Source organism: Dioscorea cayenensis, chromosome 7, assembly GCF_009730915.1.
Source record: "Dioscorea cayenensis subsp. rotundata cultivar TDr96_F1 chromosome 7, TDr96_F1_v2_PseudoChromosome.rev07_lg8_w22 25.fasta, whole genome shotgun sequence".
Lineage (NCBI taxonomy): Eukaryota > Viridiplantae > Streptophyta > Magnoliopsida > Dioscoreales > Dioscoreaceae > Dioscorea > Dioscorea cayenensis.
This window is the reverse complement of record NC_052477.1, coordinates 19,650,629-19,659,671: the sequence shown is the minus strand read 5'-3', so window position 1 is coordinate 19,659,671 and position 9,043 is coordinate 19,650,629. Positions and strand designations below refer to the sequence as shown.

The following is a 9,043-nucleotide window of genomic DNA, read 5'->3' as shown; positions in this document are numbered from 1 at the left end:
TTTGAGACTTGGGAACAATTCAAAGACCTTTTGCGAAAGTGTCACAATATGGGTTCCCCGAGTGGATGATCATTAATACATTTTATAACGGGTTGAGCTCAAGCAGCAAACAACTTCTAGATGCCGCCGCAGGAGGTACAATGGGAAACAAGACTCCCGAAGAAGCTCGGCAATTGATTGAAGAAATGGGTTTGAATTAGCTACCAATGGAATGCAAGAGAAAGGAAGAAAGTGGCCGGACTCCATGAAATTGATGCAGTTACATCCTTGGTTGCCCAAGTAGAGGCATTATGCAAAAAATTGGATACATTGACTTTACCAAGGGTAGCGGCAATCACAAGTTGTGCTGGTTGTGGGGGTTCACATATGCCATTTGATTTCATTATATTTTCAATGAAATCCATGAAATTGATTGTTACAACTTGTTTCCTTATTCATACTTATTTCTTAATCGGAGGTTCTTGAGACAATGTCCAGGATAATTAACATTAAGGGCTTACCCCTAATGGAAGTCATGAACCCATAATCTCTTGAATTCATATAAAAATAAAATTTTATTTGTGACCCATTATTTTTTTTTAAACCGATCTAATCCTAATTAAAAGGCCAGGTGAGAAAAAAGGAGGCCACAGATGAAAAATCATATGGCATTATATTATGGATCTCTCCAGTAAGACCAATTTTGTTTCCAGAAACAAATCAAACATGGTGTGATAAAACTTTGTGCATACTTTGTAAAAAGGAAAGAGCTTTTGATCCTAGCACTGGATCACTCAACTTCTTGATTAGTAGTTGATTTTTTTCTAAATGGCACCAAAAAAAGGTAAACAAATGCCTCACCTCAATAAGTGAAACTAATAACATCATAGGCATATACACTTACTGATAAAGAGAAGAACTTCCATAAACTTCTGCAAAGTGTAGAATTAGTTGAGCCTCAGTAGAGGACGATGTTATTTCCAACATCCATGTTGCTGGGTTACACCCTTTAGTTATTTTCTTAGCACTAGCAATTGCCTAGGATAGAATTTCATTTGTAAGATGCATATAGTAGAATGCTATATATAAACACTGCACAATGACCCTCTGTAAGAAACAATCCTACTATGCCACCAAACAGACATTTCAGTTTTGTAGATATACATGAAAAAATTTAGCTTTTATAGCAGCTATAGAAACTTACTTCAAAAGATTCTATAAGATTAGTAGAATGGTGTCCAAGAGGTCCTACATATATGACTTGTCCTGCCCTCTTCATTAGGAGTAACTGAAATCACATAAAAAATTATATCAAGCTCCTCAAGAAGATTATACATAGTAAAACTCAACGGATTGATTATACACAATAGTAGAGTCAAGAAGAAACTAGAAACCTTATCAAAAGCTTCCAAAATGTCAATGCTAGGTTGGTGGATGGTGCATAAAATAGTCTGTCCTGTGTCCATTATATTTCTCACTTTTTGCGTAACAATAGCTATAGCTCTAACATCAAGGCCAAAAGTTGGCTCATCCATGAAGATGATAGATGGATTTGCAACCAAATCTACAGCTACTATGAGCTTCTTTCACTGTTCAGTTGATAGGCCGTCTACCTCTGGAAGACCCACCAAGGCATCTCGTAATAGATTAAGTTCAACTAACTCCATTACTTCTTCCACAAACATCTTTTGTAAAACAAGAAAACAAGGGTGAAAAATAGATAATCAAATTAGGATTATGGCGTGATGAAAAAAACCCAAAAAATTCATGCAAGATAAGCTGGTCCAATTAGCAAATTAGATCACCATGTGTGCTTCATGAAAAGATGCAGAAATTCTATGCTACTAACTCCTATATCATAACTGCTTTACTAATAATAAGATTGCATAACTAGGACTAACTAACTGCACTTTGCAACCTTATTAGCACCTTTTATTATAATTTGAATAAAAAAATAAAGATCAAGGACAAGATATCATGGCTTTCTTGTTTCCTTATTTATTTCATGTGCTAAGCACAACCACGTGGAATAAGTAAGAGATTCATAAACAGTAATGTGTGGAGAATGATAGGATCTCTACCTTAATATAAATTCTAACTGGTTCTTCAACTGAAACAGCAAGACACTTCTTCTTCACACTCAGCTACAAACACTCACTTGTAAATGAAGAGAAGAACAGTCAATTAATCATTCAAAGTTCACACACAATCATTCATTCAAACACTGAAAATATAAAGATACATGATAGTGAATGCCAGTCAAGCATCTCACATAATACATCCTAATACAACAAAGGAAACACAGTAATGATTCAAAGTTAACCATTCCAAACAACAAACAGACAAAAACAAACTAAATAATCAAAGTGCTTCAACTATTATTCAGTCTTCTCAACAGCAGCCCACAGTGAGATTTTCCTCCAAATTCCTAATCAAACTCTAATAGAGAAAGGATATCATTATGTTCACAATATCCACAAACTGTAGGAACGTCTCTTGCATTTTGGAATAGCCTGAGATATTGATACTTTCTTCACTGTAACCTCCTATTTTTCTTCCTGCCAATACATACATCCATAAATGTGGTCTTTCAAACTCCACAAACTCCAACTAGTGCAATTAAGGACACCAGACCTAAAAGCACCACTAACATCATGGAGTAATTGCAAAGGACTTTCCTCAATCCTTTCATTCTTCATTTCCTAAAAGAAGAAAGGAAAAGAAAACATGACCTCCAATATTGCTCTCTATGTGTGACTTCTCAACTGCATTCAGTTTCTTTAGACTGCTAAAAATAGATGCACCAAACCAAGATGGATGCTGATTAGACTAGCACTAGCAAAGAAATATGTGGTCTGAGTTAAAAATGATTCATTTAGATGATCCTCTCATAACTAGAGTACCTTTATTTAGCAATAATGAATTCATGCAATATATAGGCTGAAAGAGAATCAATGGCAGTATCACAGATGTAGGTAATACAGCTCAACTTACTGAAGGCATGTCCACATAATATTTCACATGATTAAAGATGAGAGATAATGGTTGAAAGGTTAAAATCATTCCTTTCCTAGTTTGTTTCTTCATTGTCCGGATACGCTTTAAATTTCCTCCTTCCATAGAGCTTGACGCATTAATATCTGCAGAAAACTATAATCACATAAAATCAATAGGTGGACAGTTGAAAAGATAGCATAGCATTAGTTTCATTTAGCATCTCCTACTTCATCTACATAGGCCTAATAGGGTCAGCCATATCAATCGGAGGTTGAAATGGTTTACCTCAATAATTAGAACAAACTTGCATTGTTGATCAAATGCCAGTATTTATAGTGGAGCATTAATTGTTAAGAAGTTAATCATCAAATTTTGATTTGAACTACTAAACTCATGATATTTAGCCGCAAGACTTCATCATTAAAATTAATGTTAAGACTTATGATAGGAGAGACTAATAACAAAAACCTGAAAAAATGGCTGCCATTAATGCTTTACTACTCTCTGTCATTATAGAAGTCTTCTTTGGACTTGATACCAAGTTCTTAATGCTATCATCCTCAACATTCTCATTTAGAAAAAGTGCTTGAGAATTTCCAAGAGCTAAAATTAGGAAGACAACTTCAGTTAGTGATTTTTTAAAAACGCTAGGCATTTAAAAAAGAACATATGGATTAATTAACTTATGATTTAAATATTGCAGTGCAAAAATAAAACAATTGTTGAAACTAAAAGAAAACCCCATGAATGCTCCAATAGAAATCCAAAGCCAGTGACATCTGTCAGCATTCCCCTAGACTTGAGAACATCCTTTCCAATTGTGGGTGCATCGCCAACGACCTTCGGGTCTATTGGTACACGGGTCGCCAATAGAGCTCTCACCGAGTGGTGAGAGTTCGATTCTTGGCTGAGGGCACATTTCTGGGAGTTGTGAATAGTGGTTGTGTACGGGTGGTTCCAGCGCCCACGTGAGCGCGGCCCCGTCCCCACTTGTTCCACCGAGGCTTGTGCACGTCCCTGGGGTCTCTAGTGGGTTCGCCCCGCTCCTCTTCCCAAAAAAAAATTGTTGGTGCATCAATATTGTTGTCATTGTTGGGCTATGACAAAAAGGAATTGAGTTATTTTCATTAGAGTTCCTTCTCTAGCAAGGATTGTATGACAATCATTGAATGGAACTTACAGTGTTCCATCTAGGATCGAGAAATTCATTAATAGATACAATATTCTGTCCATACATCATTGGAGAAATCCAGTAACCCCATATCCACCAAGATTGAATATCATCTGGTTGTAGAGAAAGGAAACAAATTAGTAATATTAGTAAGATTATTTATCCAGAGATCATAAAATTTATAGATCTGAATTGGAATTCTAATAACATGATAATTTTTAAACTTCGGAACTTTTGGAGAGTGGGAAAATGTGTAGGAAATATACTACTATATAGCATGCAAATACTACAAACGAAGACTGTAGAACTAGAATATGCAATCAAACTCAAACTACAATAATAATTCAAAATAATAGTTAGAAATTTCCAGCTTGGGGTAGGCGTGCGTAAGCACTGCCCTAACGTTGAATTGGCCTCCCTCGTGCAGGATTTTCTGGTCTCACTCCAAGCAGATGATACACTAACCCGGGAAGGAAAAACTCTCATAGCCTAGCATGTTTGGCGTCGAGATATCCCAAGCGCACCCACAAGGTTCAAGCAAAGAACCACGGAATGAGAACAAAATATTTGGGTTTTCCAGGCACGCAAAAAGCACACCCGAGAGAAGGAGGATGTGAGAGAAAGAAGTAAGCAAATGTATTTTGGGTTCATGGTTTTGACATGTATTTTTAGCCAAGAGTTCCCTAACAACTCTCTTAAATAACCAATGTGGGACTAAAAGAATGAGAGGGATTTGTTTTGAGTGTACCAACATGTGGGACTAGCTAGGCAGGACCCACATCTAACAAAATGCTCTTTCTGAATTTAAAGATTAAGGATTAAAAAGATAAATGATGAACTTATGAGGGAGTGTATATGAGATACTTGAGAGGGAGTGTCACATCCATCAATAATTGCAGTTAACAACTCGATCAAGTGGATTACTGAAAACAATATTTAAGTTTTGCAGGAATTGAAATTAACTTAATGATTGTGACATTATTCTGAAAATTACCCCAATATGTTCATAATTCAAGAACTTCAAATGTCCATCTGACATTTAGTAAATAATGTCATAGTTCAAGATGATCAATCATGTATCAAACTGCCTCCAATTATGTGGGGAAAAGAGTAGCTTGAAGGATTAGTATGTGATTCATAGTTCTTATTTTATTGTCAGTTTGATCATGCAATAGGATTAGTTTGCTTATTATATCAAATTAGATACTCTTGACTAAATGAAATATAATGACCTGTCATAATAATGATGGTTGAATAGTCAAAGTTTCTATGTTTATCATTCATGTATTGTTTTGTAATTGAGCTTTAAATTGTAGTGTTTGAGTGTTGGAAATATCACCACATGTATTCATGTTCTTCCTTTTCCCATCATTGTTCAGTTATGCAGAACAACTCGAGATCACCCTGATATTTTATTCCTCAAAGTGGACTATGATGAAAACAAGCCAATGTGCAGGGGATTAAATGTTAAGATGTTTCCACAAAGTGAATTGATAATAGCATATATAAATAACCAAGAATAATAAGCTACTTCATTTATATTTTTTTGATGACTAGCTACATTGATGGCTTGATGTAAATACTCATGTTTTTCTTCTCACTTATATACATTTATAAACAAAATGCACTTAAATATGGAATAACAATAAAACAAAAATCCAATAAGCAATACCAAGAATATAACATCATCTAACATCTGCAGAGAATTTGTCTATGAAATAACATCGGAATAATTTTCTTTGTGATAGATCCATAGCCCTTTAATTTTTCTCATTGATACACAAAAACAAACATGTTACTAATGAATACAGAGAAGCATAAAAAATCATATAGATTTGCAAAGCATTCGTCTATGAACAGACATCCTTGTGATTCTCTGAACCTTATCAAATTGAAAGGACTACTGATTATGACCAAAATTTTCTCAAATTGTAATCAATCACTAACCTTAGATAGAAAAATTCACCAAAGATTAAAGTTAACACTGATCTCTAAATGATGGGAGAAGCGAACATGAATTGGTTCAGGATCACAGAAAGCATACGATGCTCTTGTTGAGAATGGATAGCCAGAACGATTGAGGTTATCACCTGAGATTTAGAGCATATACTTGGAGAACGAGCTCCGATGTCTCATGGTGGAGCGCGGATGGGAAAGGGTTGGGAGGACAAGAGAGAGGGTGATCATGACGGTATTGGAGGCTGGGGCGTTGATGGTGGAGACGCGGATGGGCGGTAGACGGCGAGGGGACGCATCGGACCAGGGGGCACCGGTGGGGGAAAGAGCAGTGACGGTGAGGTTACCGCTGGAGTGGCAAAGATGCGGTGGGGAGGGGAAGTGATCGTCAGGCATGGCGATGGTGGTGGTCTCCGTCAAGATGGATGGGGCGTGCGAATGTGCGATCCGAGAAAAGGTTGAAGGGTTGCTTATGAGCCTACTGTGCCTAAGCTTTGCAATGAAATATTATGGGTAAATTTTTATAGTATGTCACTAAACTTTGGCTCATTTTCACTTTGATCGCCGAACTTCAATTTACATCAATTTGGTCACTCAACTTTAATTTGATTTCACCGGGTAATAAATCAAGGATTTCAACCCCCAACTAATTACATGGTTGATTGAAAATCAAAGTCAGCCATTCCCAAGACACATTATTAAGTCTATTATTAGTGTGCATGTCATCAAAAAAGAGTCACATCATTCATTTGGGAGCCAAAATCCCTTAATTACTACCCAGTGAAATCAAATTAAAGTTGAGTGACCAAATTGATACAAATTGAAAATGAGCCAAAATTTAATGACCTACTAAAATATTTACCCGAAATATCATATAAATATACATTTATATATTTAATATTAAAATTCTATTTTTTTTAATTAAAATCAATTATATGTTATTATCTAAATCAACTATGGAAAGACAAACGAAGGAAATTGGGTCCATGGTTGAATTAGATAATATTATATAATTAATTTTAATAAAAAATCATAGAATTTTAATAATATATATATATATATATATTTGAATTGGTTTTTATGATGAAGTGTTAAAAGGCTTATAAAGAGTGGACCTCTCTCCCAACGTGTGTACAAGAATTCGACCTCAAAACTACTTATTTAATCAATACAAATCCTTATCGGTTAAATCAACCCTTGGTGGTATATAATCGATATTAATGAAAAAAATCTTAAAATTCTCTTACAAACATTAACTAATATAATTATACAAAGTTGCTAAATATACTAAATCAAACTCAAAATGCAAATTAAAGAGAGTGAGGCGAAGAGAGAGACATACCAATTTAAATCACCATGAATAAAATTTTGAAGGCACAAATACCAATTAGTCATGCTTATTTGTCAAAAAGTCATCAAAACTTGGGAAGGAAGTGAAGAAGGGTGAAGTTGGAGGATTGAAAATAAGTGTCTATGCAGCAGTTTTTTTGCAATCACCCACAAACCAAAACCTATATTTTGGTCGGGAGAAATATAGTTTTTTATTGTTACACTTTGTGACACATTTTGTGAAGTTAATGGATTGAAGCACATATATATTGGGCTACAAATTTTGCGACATAAATAGACCATTGCATATAATGTGTCGCAATTTGTGTCCCAAACCAATTAAATGCTGGGTCCCAAATTGTGCGACGCACTTTGCGACTCTCTTTGAAGGTCCTTTTTGTGCGACGCAATTTGCTTTTTTCTACAATGTTTGTAGTTTTTTTTTGTCGTACACTGTTGCAATTTATGTCGCAAATTTGCAACACTTTTACGTATCATAAATAGTATTTTTTTTTTCTTGTAGTGCAAGTTGCATTATAGGCCCACCGGCCTATTTAGTTTAAAATTTTTGTTAAAAAAATATAAATATAAAAATAAAAATAATTAAATAATAAATAAGTAAAATGTGGAATTATTTATAGAAAATATCTTAAAATCATAATGCATAAATGCACCTGAAAGAGAAAAAGGAAAATTAGTGTCATTTTTTATAATACTAAGTAGTAGTATTAATTTTAGTGGACTAAAATATGCCAAAATTATATATATATACACTTTTCATTTCAAGAGTTTGGATAAACAGAAGACATACTATTGCATTTTATTATAAATTTATTTAATAAAATAGTTTGAGCAATATCTATTTTTCATTTATATAGAACACAAGTTCAAAATTTGAAATATATATATATATATTATAAATCTTGTTCACGTATCTTATTAAAATTTATTTGATAAAATCAGTTTAAAACATATCCATATTCAATGATTCACTTAAAAAAAAATTATTCAATATCAACACTTAATATTATATATGTAATATTTTTCACACATTTTTTTAGTTTTTAATGTGCAGGTTTTGATAAGGTCCATGCAATGGTAGGCCATGCCCATGTCATGCCGAGGCCCGAGGGGCATCGCCCAATTGACACCTTGAGTCATTGCAGAAGTTGCGGCAGCTGGCGCTTGATCAAAACATCCTCTCAATTTTGCTTCTAGCTACCTTAAAAATCCCCACAATTCAAACTTCCTTTTAATCAATTTTTTATTAAACTTAATTGTAAATTTTAAAATTATTATATTACCTTAATTTTACATATTTTCTATCACCTTCATTTTTCCATTCTAAGAAACCCCTAAAGAAAGCTTACACCTTCCCAGCAAGGATGCGTTATAGGGAAAAGCTCACGCTAACTACAATGTGCATATTACGGACACAGAGTTTGCCTCATCGCCGGATAGCTTATTTTACGTTGTTGGGTACGTTCATCACATCCAAGGAAGTTGATCATGTCAGAGAAAATTTGTTGAGTTGGATGAAAGAGTAATTTTCATAATTAAGAATTTAATGGATATATATATGTATCTGCAAAAGAGAATGGCTTTTCCACT

The 9,043-nt window shown here is 34.3% G+C and overlaps 1 long non-coding RNA gene across 1 annotated transcript; it reads right to left on the bottom strand.

Annotated features, from left to right (window-relative positions):
• Window positions 1-1,077: 1,077 nt before the first annotated feature.
• LOC120265882 lies at window positions 1,078-2,163 on the bottom strand. The gene is made up of 3 exons (XR_005537785.1): window positions 2,061-2,163; window positions 1,374-1,664; window positions 1,078-1,267 (listed from the first exon to the last, which is right to left on the bottom strand). It is a non-coding gene; the product is annotated as an uncharacterized LOC120265882 (long non-coding RNA).
• Window positions 2,164-9,043: the final 6,880 nt, after the last annotated feature.